Source organism: Protopterus annectens, chromosome 4.part0 (genome assembly GCF_019279795.1).
Source record: "Protopterus annectens isolate FY-2018-M chromosome 4.part0, PAN1.0, whole genome shotgun sequence".
NCBI lineage: Eukaryota > Metazoa > Chordata > Ceratodontiformes > Protopteridae > Protopterus > Protopterus annectens.
Window position 1 is genome coordinate 1,617,404,105 of NC_056733.1, and position 13,078 is coordinate 1,617,417,182.

Here is a 13,078-nt window from a genome sequence, read left to right on the forward strand (position 1 = left end):
ACCTCCCTCCCTCCCTTCCTCCCCAGGATAGACAAGCTGACAAGGCTGCTCACTTCCATCCTCTCCCTCCTGGATTCTTCAGAACTGAGCTACTTGCCAAATGTGAGTCATATGGGCTTTAATCAGAGCTATCAGGTTCTATATTGCTGTTTTAGTATTATTACATTTGTCTTCCAAATAATGAAATGAGTACAGAAGCTTAGTGAAAAAGTGTGGCATAACTGAAAAATGCTGATAATAAAAAAATCTATAAAATAAAGAAGTTACTTTTTAACAATTTTACACAAATTTGGAAGAGAAAAATAACTTCACTACAGGCTATAAGATGGTTTGCTGCATTTGTGTAAGACCCAAAGAGATATTAGAATTCATATATATAATGTGTATCTCCCTGTCAGAACATGCCCGACGTTGTATGTCTTTCTGTGACAGGAAACTGTCACAGCACATCTGCATATAAGTTCTTCTGACCAAACAGATTCATTGTATGCATTTCCTACTAACTAGGAAGCAGCCATTTAGTTAGCTGGTCTGGCTCACTGCTGGGGGCGGAGGGAGAAGTAACAGACAGCCTTAGTAAAAGAGACAAGCAAAAAAAAAGACTAGAGCACTGAAGTAAGAAAGCTGTAAGAAGTACTGGAGAAGAGTAAATACTGCAAACATCTAAATATCTCAGAGGACACGTTACTTGAAACAGAATCTACCAGGAGGACTAACTTCTTTGTTTTGTTTTACTGCATTACTGATTCTCTGTCTTAGATCAGAAGCGTGTGTCTGGAGCTAAAGCTACCATTACATTCATGAGAACATCTGTAGGCAGAAGAGACGCTGCCGAACAATGGAAAAAGAATGATCAAGAGTGAAGGAAAAGGCAGGGGAGGAGACCAAAGGTGAATAACATACAAGACTCAGGTAAGTATACCTGAATGATCACGGATTTAAATCTTGTTAACAATATTTTTGACATTGTGCTTCATTTAAAAGGGGCATCTATTAATATTTGTTCTGCTTAGATGATAGTTATGAACTAAACTTCTCTGTGGCACCACTGAAATATCCAATGTCAAACATTTTTTGTTTCTTCATTGCGATATTTTTTAAATGCCTGCAGTCATTTTCAGATTACTCCCCTCTGCCTGACTGTCCCCTTCCCGTACCATCTTCCTCTCAGCTTTCTTGTCCTTTATCTATTTGGAGAAATAATTAATCCAAGTAATGGGATGAAACACATAATTGTATTCTTATTGTAAGGATGATATTTCTCTTTAGTTACACCATTTCCCCAACTGTTTAACATTGTTTTAGTTTCACACTTTTTATAGTATATATGACTTTATCATTGATTCTGTCCTGTCATATCAGTTTGTTTTTCTTAAGTATTTTGAATTTTAGGCTTACACTTTATTATTTACATAAATGGTGCATCTTTTATTATAGCTAGCTTTTTTCTTTGCACAGTTAATTGCTAAAAAAACTTATGAGTAACTGCATAACAAAATAAATCGAGACTCTGGTAGAAAATAAATAGTCTGTAGTATTTGTATGAATTAACTTCAGTGAATGAATCTGAAAGAAAAAAAAACAGTTTTCGTCTCATTATATATTTTTTTGCATTCGTGCTATTCAGCAAGTTTAGTTTTCTGCAGTTAATGAAGAATTCCTAGTTAAAGCCACTGATGTATTCCAGATGTGAATAAGGATGAATGCTAACCTTAAAGGTAAACAAGCAAGCAATTTATTATCATAACAGAAGAGAGCTTTCCAACACAGGAGAGCTATTCTATCTACTTAATACATTCATTTCTCCATGCTTACATAACCTAACAGATTATAATTGTTCAATGTGCCTTTGTCCTGCCCTTTCTCCTTTTCCCCAAATTTTCTCGGTAAACATGTAATAAATTCCGGAATGCCATTCTTTTTTTCCAGCACTTCTGTGCCTGCAAAAAAATTGCTTCCTGAGGTTTCCTCTGAATTTGCCTACTCTGACTTCCAGATTGTATTATATCCTTATGTTTGACAAGCTTTTCTCTTACGTTGCACATACTTCATAGATTGTGTAGAATTTTCAGTTATCCCCAACCCTTTCGGTATTCTGCAGTGCATATGCAGAAATCATTTAGTCTTCTATTACATTGTATTCTGTGCAGCGTAATAGACATTCAAATCATCCTTTTCTGTATGACAGTTTCACAGACCTTTAGAGGTGTAGTCAAACAAAAATTATCAGAGTTCTTCAAGCCAAGATAAATCAAAGGTTCTTCAGTAAGAAAGTAATTCATACCACTTTGTTATAGCTCTTTTTGTGATGAACACCATTTTTGTTCACAGTTGGTACTGTGCTTCCATCATGAGAAATATAAAGCAAAACATCGTGGTGACACTTCTTGTAATATGTGTTTAATTTGTATTTTGCTTTTAAAACATGATTCAGATCTGATATGAAAAAAAAAACATTTGTAAACACTACACCAGTATGCAGACATTTGCTATTCCAAATATGTTTCCCATTGTTTTCTCACATTTTAACAGAGGTCTTACCATACTATGAACAGCATGAGGAATTTTGCCACTCACATTCAAGGCTAACTGAATATGATTTTTTCCCTGATCAGTTTTATTTCACTAACCATACTTTCCAATGAATCTTTTTCTTATTCATCTCAACAATCTACATTAAATGCCTTGTTTTGTCAAATGATCTACAGTTCAGTCATCTGCCAACCTTATTATTGTGGTTGTACAATACAGATGCAAGGGACTGTTGAAGTATATTTCACATACTGAAGACACAATTTGTTAATGTTAGACTGTTTCTGAATGAAACATAATGGAGTGGGTCTCTGTCAGGGCTTGCTATGAGCCCCAATGTTATGACATAATCTACAAAATGTATACACTTATTTTGAAGCTTCGTCAGTATAGGTGTGACTCAACTTTATAGGGGCTGACAAAAGTCAGCAATTAATGTATTTGTAGTCATGAGCTCTGACAGCATGATCAGCAGTGAATCTAGGGTAGAGATATTATCTCTCAGTATAGAATGCTTGCTTAATGCTGAACTACTTTGTTTTATTTCTGTTAAAGAAATCTGCTTTAAACTTAAGAAAGTATGTAGTGAAATATATTATTTCATTAGTATTTTGTATTCAGTTATAGTGGATTGCACTGTGGTAGATATAAAATTGCATACCATTATGGCATTTCAGCTATGCATTCTTTAATAACACAGCGGTCCTACCTCTCAACTGTACAGATTTTCCCAGAATGTCCAGATTTTTGCCTCATATTTTTGGTCTGTTCCTCATATAAATGTTTTTTGACTAATCACTGGGATGATGTAAGAATTAAAGCCACTAAACAATGACACGCATTTCAGTTTCAGACTTCATATCCTTCAGAAAACGTGTGCTAATACAAATCCTGTTATTCTAGCAACTTTAAGAGCAATATTTAAATTCTGTGCCTATTTTTAGGTCTTTGTCCCCCAGTTATGTCAAGCTTTGTCCAGCTTTCTTGAGCTAAGAGGTTGAGAGGTATGACAGCAGTGACTACTACAAAATTCTGCATTGTCCCTGATACTGCATACATACAGTTCTGTAATCAGGAATAGCACTGTGCTCCATTTTGGAGATGATTTAGAGAAAAAAGAAAGTATGTGACTGGAATAAGTATAGAAAAAGGTTATAAAAATAATAAATAGAATAGGTAGGGGCTGAGGGTAGTATAATGGTTAAGGTATTTACCTCACAGATACAAAGGACAGGATTTGATTCACACCTTTGAAAGGGAAATTGGTTAAGCTTAAAATGGCCCACAGGGGCAGTTTAACTATAAGCTGTTTAATGGGGCAGTGCAGCAGATAGCATTGTTGTCTCACAGCAAGAGTTTGTCAGTTCGATTCTTGTCTGGGGTGCCTTCTGTGTGGCATTTGCATATCCTCCCTGTGTTTATGAGGAATTCTCCAGGTGCTGTGGCTTCCTCTCTCAATCCAAAGCCATGTAGTAGGTGGATTTGACTCTCAAAATTGGCCAGAGGTGTGACTGTGTGCATGCAGAACCATGACTGCATATATGTGGTATGGAAGAACAATAAGGGCAGGGCTAGCCACCCGGTAGTGTGATCCTTGGCTGTAGATGACTTGCCACGTTTGAAGTGATACTCTGACTCCACATGCAAAAATGAGAAAAAGAGATTGTGGGTGAATGGATGTTATTTTGTGAAAACAGAACTGAGAGGCTGAAGTGTTTGCAGAAAAAAAGAGAAAGAGAGATGAGGGGCATGATGTAGGCACATGGTAAAGTAAGGAGAAGGGTAACAGAGCTAGAACCCAAGGCAAATGATAGGGGGTGAGCAAAGGTGATAAAAAGATAGAAGCCAATGTAATATGGATGTGAAAATGTTTTAAAAAAGGAACTTGAGAAACTCAACAACAGAAATCTTTAAATCCGTGTCTTTTGTGAAGTTGCTGTAAAGATGGTTTCTAAGAGATTTTAAAGTATGCATATGTGTGTGTTTGTCTGCAACAATCGATACAAGGCTTCAAGGGGGTGCATGGATCAATAAAGTATAAGAAGCACAGAATAACCCATCACTCAACAAAGTCTGTTCATTGTTTATTTTTGGAGGAGTAAAGTCTTCAGAAATCCACAATATGTGAAATGTAAACCTTCAAATGCAAACCGTTTCACAGAAACAATGCAAGATTCACATATATCTTAGCAAAGATCTGCCCTTATGTCACTGCAGAAGCAAAATCAGTTTGCATTTCAGGGTTTCCACTTCTCATAGCATGCATCTGTAATGAGTTTACTTCTCCAAAACGAGATATTAAACAGACTTTGTTGAGTGCTGGATTATTTTTTATTATGTATATAACATACAAATATAGTTTCAAACACTGAAAACTAATACTGCTGACCTTCACACAATTGACAAAAACATGTTGACTTTGCAAGCCACTGACTTCCCACACTGTAAACAAATTAGCAATTGCAAGTAGAAGTAAAACATACTTGCAACCAGGTTTGCTAACAACAACAAAAAAAAGGGACTTTTTATTGTGGACACAATCCAACCATGCCACCTGATAGTGTGGCTTCACCCAGACATCCCATTACTTATATACACATTAATATATCTGTCAATCTGTCTATATGGGATTACTGAATTATGCGAACACACCACAATGTTGATGACAAGAACATTGACCACAAAAGGTCAACAAAGAAAATGCCAATAGTCATTGGAACATGCATGAGTACAATCCTTGCCACATGCAACCAAAAACAAAAACAAAATAATATAATTTTTGTGCCCCCCCAGACCCCCTGTTAATTATATATGTATATATTACCTCTGAGATCACACACTTATAGGTTCATAGATTACTACTAGGCTAATTGTCCTTGTGGGTCATTTTAAGCCTAGCCAGTTACCCCATATGAGAATCAAACCCTGCACCTTGTATCTATAAGGTAAACAACTTAACCATTAGGCCACCCTCGCAAATTTCTGGCGGAAAGGGAACATCCCTCCATCTACAGATTGTTGATCTATCACACCTGTCGACCATCTGCATATGTTGACATTTTGTGGTCGGTCGATCAGCTGTCAGCATTGTGGTGTATTGATTTAATTCAGTGGAACCATATACACATATATACACACACATATATTTGTCAACTCCACTGTTGTACAACTGTCATGAAATGGCAGTCAAGTCCGGTTGTGAAAAGTATTCCTGCATGCTAGTCAACCAACTGTGCAGGAAGACTTGGCTGATGATCAAAAAACTGTTCAACAGCTAGAATTGCAACTATATATACATATATATATATATATATATATATATATATATATATATATATATATATATATATATATATATATACTGTGTACACACACATGCAGATGCACACAATAGGTTATTAAGCCTGCATTATCTCAAAAAATGCTAATGGTCCACCACTGTCTCTGTGCAAGAACTCTTGCATCTAGTTAGTATCACAAGAAGCACTCTTGCTGACCTACTAGACATAACAAAGAAAAACATTTATACCAATAAGCCCTAGAAGCTTATAATGGTAGGTGGAGCTCCAAGAGCTCCTTCCATTTGTTCTGGATCAGCTGAGTAGCATCCAATGTGTTCTTGAGAGTATTCCTTTCGTGGAAGATTTCACTACTTCTAACACATATCCAAAGCTTTTCTAATTTGTGGTTAGGCCTTACAGCTCTCCTTACTAATATGTCTGTCATTAGCACTTACCAGTAAGTACTCAAGCACTGCGACATCAGAACTGAATATTACCTGGAAATGTCCTGAAGTAACCTCACTTGACACTGTTCTCATCTGCTTACTTATCCAAAAGAGTAGCCATTTTGTCACCTAATCATCATAAGATCTATCAATACAAACTGTCTAAAATCCTTAGACTGCTTTATGAATCTCAGGATAACCTACCACAGTAAATTACCTGCTCAACACAAGAACACATTTATATTCTCCTTTGTTGTACATGCTGATGGCAACAGCTTATTGTTGGCAATGGCTTTCCCACCACTAATCAGGTCATTGAAGTTGCCAACTACACTCAGCACTATCTTTTCCAGGGTGGTTTAATTTCTTACTTCACATCCTGTCCTCTCTCCCTCATTATTTTCTCCAGATCTATTTCTTCTTTGTCAAATAATTTAACCCCACTACATTCCATTCTATAAAACTGATGCTTATGTACCAACTGCCTGTCTCTCCCCACCTCTGTACACAACTCAGTAGGATACATGTTGCAGCAACCACCCATGCACCCTATGTGGTCATCAGAGACAATGTAAAATCAGTATACTTTAGTGAACTATATTGCAAGATCATTTATTATTGCTTCAGAAAAAGGGAGATGTAAGATGTGTGTCCTCTTTCATTATTGTTGGTATATAGTGTGGTTTTCTATGTGCTTGACAACTTAAAAACTCACATGTGATGAGGGTGATTCAGAAAACCGTGTGAAGGGGTAAATCAAATCTGAAAATAGGGATATACATCCAGAAATGGGGATATTCGGGTCAGGGTTACATCAGGCCTGATAATAGGAATGTTTCATTAAAACAGAGACAGTTGGGAGGTCTGTTACCTCTCAACCTTCACAGAAAAGAAACGGGGACAAAATACTGGAAAATAAGAGATTTTTGGATAAAATCAAGGACATCTAAATAGCATATATTATGCATAATCGTGGACAAATTAGAGGTACAGAAACAAGCAGAACACTGGTTATTGATACAACCTATAAGTAAATTTAGAACAGCACAAATGTCATCGCCCCAAACAAAACCTTTCTATTACAACACAGAAGCAAAATCATGCTACTCTACTAGAAAATGCTTCATATCAAAAATGCTGAATATTACAAAATTGCTTTCTTTCTATCAAAATGCACCTGGTATATAACTGTACTGGCAAGGCATGATGGATTTGTTGTCACAAAACTGAATGTCAAACAGAAACAGGTCTGATGCTATTTAACTGTTGTGAAGTGGCACTTAAAGGAAAATTCCTCAAAATTAGAAAAAAAAATCTCCAACACATACAAGATGCTACTTACGCCCCATCAGCAATATTAAGAGGTGGGTGGGTGGGCATTTTGATCCTGTGTTACTGAGATGGTAAAGAAAATATCACTAAAGAATTCATGGTACTAAAGGACCTGGTAGACAAAGTGTGGCTCTGAGAAAGTGAAACATGAATGCAGGTTGAGGGATGAACAATAACATAGGAATGGCAGCCTCATTATAGAAAGCATTATTACCCAGTCTATTAAAAATTCAGAGGAAAGCGCTGCTATCCATAAAAAAATGTTGTCTATTTTATAGTGATAGGATTCCTGCATACTGGAGACCCACAGGAATGACAGCCCTCACCTGAAAGATGTTTGGGGTAGGGCAGCTGAAAAGAAGCCAGCTGTGAGCAGATGATCTAAACAGGCAAATGACTCATTCAGACAGCTTATTATAGGCAACTGTGTACAAGTTACAAAGCACAGCAGAAATGCTACCATAAGTCAAGCATTATCATTTAGTTTAAATTTCTGTATCTTTATTATCATAAAAATACTCATCTAACAATAAAAAAGTTTAAGTTATGTGCTATTAAATGGGTAAAATAAGTTCACTTTTCAGTGGTCATGGTGACGTGTTTTCAAGTTATGCTTCCATATAAAACAGTTTTAGGAAGGTAAACTAATCATCAAATTAAATGTTCAAATGTAAGCTGCCATAAGACTTTAATCTGCAATAAAAGGCCTAATTCACAGTATCAGTTTAGCCCATACCTCTCAACTGTCCATATTTTGGGCTCATATTTTTGGTCTGTTCTTCATAATAGTTGTGGTTTTCTAACAAATCACTGGGATGATCTGATGATTTAAGTCATTAAATAATGATATACATTTGAGCTTCAGACTTCAAATCCTTCAGAAAATACATGTTATAACAAACCCTTTTACATTTTGCAACTGTCTAAGTTTATACGAGCAATATTTAAAATCTGTCCCTGTTTTTGGGCCTTTGTCGCTCCATTTTGTCAGGCTTTCTCCAGATTTCTTGCACTAAGAGGTTAAGAGTTATGGTTTAGCCCTCCTTTTTGTCTCTTGAGGTACCCAAGGAAATCTGAAATGACTGCCAAGTATTACATCTGCTTTTATGTGACAAGAAAAAATATATTTGTAATTTACAGACAATCTGTTTTCTCAAGGAGAGATAACAGTAGAAAAAGTAAACTTAACACAAACAATTTTGAAGTGACAATATTGATATGTTAATTTTATATCGGCCTACTTTTAATATCAAAGCAGTGTTACGGTGATACTGATAGAAAAGGTTTTAACAGAACTGCATTCAAAGTTGTGGAAATAGCCTCAGATAATACTTCAAATGGGTCTATATCAGAACACCGAAAGTTCATACTTTCGAATGTTCTTACATCAACTCCTATTCAGCGAATGCTGAAAATAGTGAAACGACAGATAACCAAATGTTTTCCTAGGGAAAGAATTTGGTTGTCCGTTTCTGTTGTTTCACTATTTTCATCACTGTGGTGGAAAGTTACGGGTCGGGTTCAGGTAAGTGTGCGATTGGACGTGGGTTAGGTGAGTTAGGGTTAGGACGCGAGGGAGGTATGTGTGCGATTGTGTGGACGTGAAGGTTAGAGTGGGTTACGTGAGTTAGGGTTAGGGCACTGGTGAGGTGAGTGTGCGATAGTGACGGATCTTAGGGTTAGGGTCTGGGTTAAGGTAAGTGGATAGTTAGTGGTGTTTATACAGTTTAGTGTAGGGTTAGCTGTAAGGTTTTGGGTGTATGTGTGTGTGGATTGCTGTTTGTTTGGTGTGCTTGTGTTATGTGTATGTGTTTTGGAACAGCAAATTTTTTCCCTAGGAAAAAATTTGCTGTTCTGAATGTTCGATGTTGTCAGCGTTCGCTGATTAGGGGTTGATGTAAAAACATTCGAAAATGTGAACTTTTGGTGTTCTGATATAGACCCTTTCAAATCAATAGCTGTTTAATAAACAATTAACATCATACCTCAATTTTACCCATTTTCATAGAATGTCAAGATTTTTGCCTCATATTTTTGGTCTGTTCTTCACAAAATCTGTGATTTTCTGGATTTTTAGCAAATCAGCGAGGTCTAGATTCAGTAAATAATTACAGTCATTTGAGTATCAGACTTATATACAGTATTGAGTATCCTTCAGAAAATGCATTGTAACAGTCTTCTTCTTTTGGCTTTTCCTGGTTAGGGGTCACCACAGTGGAACTCCGGTCCAATAATGATTGGCAGTGGATTTTTACAGACAGATCAGACAGATACAGTATTGAGTATCCTTCAGAAAATGCATTGTAACAGCCTTCTTCTTTCGGCTTTTCCCGGTTAGGGGTCGCCACAGTGAAACTCCGGTCTGCTAATGATTGGCAGTGGATTTTTACAGTGCCGAGTTGCCAGCCCGACGCCCAACCTTCAAAGAAGGCACATCCATTCATGCTCGCACCTACCTGCATGTCTTTAACGTCACTCGACCATGGGGAGGACATGCAGACTCCACACAGAACGAGCTCCAGCCGAGAATCGAACGGGAGAACCTCTTGCTGTGAGGCGACAACGCTAACCGCTGCACCACCATGGCAGTTAGAAAATGCATTGTAACACAAGACCTTTTATTATAGCAACTTTCTAAGTTTATAAGAGCAATATTTAATATGTGTCCCTATGTTTGGGGCTTTGTCCCTCATTATTTTTCACTTTGCTCAGATTTTCTGTGCTAAGAAGTTGCGAGCTATGATTAACATAAATTGTACAGGTTCCTTCTTCTCACTTGCTCTTGGCTAAAAACAACAGCCACATTTAGTTTCTCTGCCTTGTGACCACTAAGTGCCAGGATATACTCTGGTTTGTCACTGAATCTGAGTTTGGATAAAGCAGGTATGGAAAAAATGAAGCAAAATGCGTTATGTTCTTCCTTCCCCAGCCATTTTGTCCTCTGCCTTAACATCTCATCTGCACTTTTAATCGCTTTACTCATTTCCTCAGTCTACGTTGTCGAATGACCTCTCTTCAAAGTAGCAGGAACAGCGAACAAGAAGATACACAAAAGATGTAAAAATTGCTGGATAACCGACACTTTATTCCAAGGTACACAAACCTCCAGTAAGCGCTTTTGTCTTCCAAAACAATCACAACAAGTGACTTCTTCAGACTGAGGTAACCATAACCTAACACACTTTAAATATCACATTCTAATCACATGATCAGTCACATGATTCATATACAAAATATATAAAATATCACATTATTTCACGTTTATTAAAAACATCATAAAATAAATAACTTAAGTACACCTACACTACCCTTAATGTTTTAACCCTTTTCTTTTTAAGTACATAGTAAATTCTTCTCTGTTATTTAATCCAGGTGGAAAACATGCATTTAATCTAACTTGCCAGCAATATTCAAGCCAGCCTAGCTCTTCTTCTACATTAATAATATTAGTAGTATTAACCAGGGAATCTAATACTAAAACTTTATAATTCACCTTACATTTGCTACTTTTATAGTGTTTACATATAGCATTTTTGATATCTCCTATTTGAATAGCATATTTATATTTGTATATTCTCCTATTCTATTCCCTAGTAGTTCTTCCTAGAAACTTTTACATTCTATACAAATTATAAGGTAAATCACATTTTTGTACTTACAATTAAATATCCCAGGTATTCTCACTTTACTATTTCCTATTTCTACCTCACTCCCCTCAGAATATAACAAATTATACATGTTACAATTATAAGATGTAATCAGACCACTTCTTTGTTATGTTCGATAATTTTTACTCAATTTTGCTTGAAAATAATTTTTAAAACTTTTTGCTTTCTTTTGTACAAATTTTGGTCTCATTCCTGTTTTACTAATTAGTTCACTATTCACTTTAAATAATCCCCAGTTCTTCATAACAACATTTTTTATAGCCTGAGAATCTACACTATTCTGTATTGCCATCGCGCTTTTATATTCATACTGTTTTTTATTACTTTCAATGACATTTCCTGTACCCATTCTTTCATCCATCTGTTCTTGAAGTAATTTATTTACCTTTACAAGAGGGTAACCTCTTTTTACTACTTATATTACAAAAGGAGTTGGCTTCTTGACAAAAATCCTCATCTTTCTTAGGCTGTTAATTCTTTTTAACTGTCCTTTCACCCCATTATACTTAGTCTTTTTAGGGTGCATACTAGAAAAATGTAAGTAACTATTATTCTGAACTTCTTTTTTATATACTTTGGCTACTAGCTTTTTATTTTCTTTAAAAATGGTTAAGTCCAAATAATTAATTTCACTATAATTATATTCATAAGTGAATTTCAAATAGGTACACACATTATTAATATAATGAATAAATTCTTCCAGCTCAACAAGTGTTCCTTTACACACAAGGAACACATCGTCAATAAAATGTACCATTTTCATAATACATTTATTGTATTTACTCTCCATTATATTAGCTGCCTCCCACCCATGCATAAAACATTAGCATAGCTAGAAGATAAAGAGGCACCCATCGCTACACCATTAACTTGCATGTAAATGTCTTCATAAAATGATAAAAAATTGTAACTTAAAAGCAGTTCTATGATTTCCATTAGCAACCCTCTAGTACTATTTGTGAACATTCTAGTTCTTAGTAATTCTAGCCTAAACATCTCCATTCCTTCCTTATTAGGAATCATGGTATAAAGAAACTTAACATCTAATGTCACTAATATAGCTGGATCAGTCACAGTAATTTCTTCTATTTTCTTGATGAAATCAAAACTATCCTTGTTATATGTAGAATTAGATAAAACTGACTTTTGCAGATGTCTATCAACAAAAACTGATAACCCTTCTGTTTTACTATTAGCACATGCTACAGTGGGTCTTAATGGGGGGGGAGGTCATTCAAATGTTTATGCACTTTAGGAATTCCATACATTTTACTAATTTTAGGGTTATGCTGATTGAAAAAAGTATCTTGAACCTCCCAAGGGATCAGCAGCCAAAGGAGAAAAATGCCAAGTTGAAGTAAAAACTGTTGATACCACCATGAAACGAACAGGAGTCAATGCTGAAGTATCCAAACTTTTTATTAAACAATAAAACGGGAGATAAGCGCTTTCACGTGCCACCTGCACGCTTCTTCAGATCTAACATTATGAATGAATGATGTCTTTATATACAAAGCCCAATTAGCATAATTGATTCAATCAAACAATTAAAAATAATTAAAATAACTAAGTGCAAAACGCAATTGAATCCTAACTATTCAGGCAATTAAAAGTGCAGAACCACATTTACATTACATCTTATCCATACAGCGCTTAATATACGGATGTCTTAAAACCACCCACGCTCATAATATAACCTTCATGTAGATATAATGCATGACAAATAACGATCTGATGCAACAAGCAACTGTGATAAAACATATACAAAATGTATATTGAAAAATGTGTATATGTGTATGAAAGAAGTACAAGTGTAAAC

The 13,078-nt window shown here is 35.8% G+C and overlaps 1 protein-coding gene across 1 annotated transcript in view; it reads left to right on the plus strand.

Annotated features, from left to right (window-relative positions):
• Positions 1–498: 498 nt before the first annotated feature.
• The window catches only part of SMIM3 (small integral membrane protein 3), a 376,844-nt gene continuing 364,264 nt past the window's right edge, over positions 499–13,078 (plus strand). The window contains exon 1 of the mRNA XM_044069399.1: positions 499–912. The gene's annotated coding sequence lies outside the window, so the exon portion shown is untranslated. The remainder of the gene's footprint in view (positions 913–13,078) is intronic.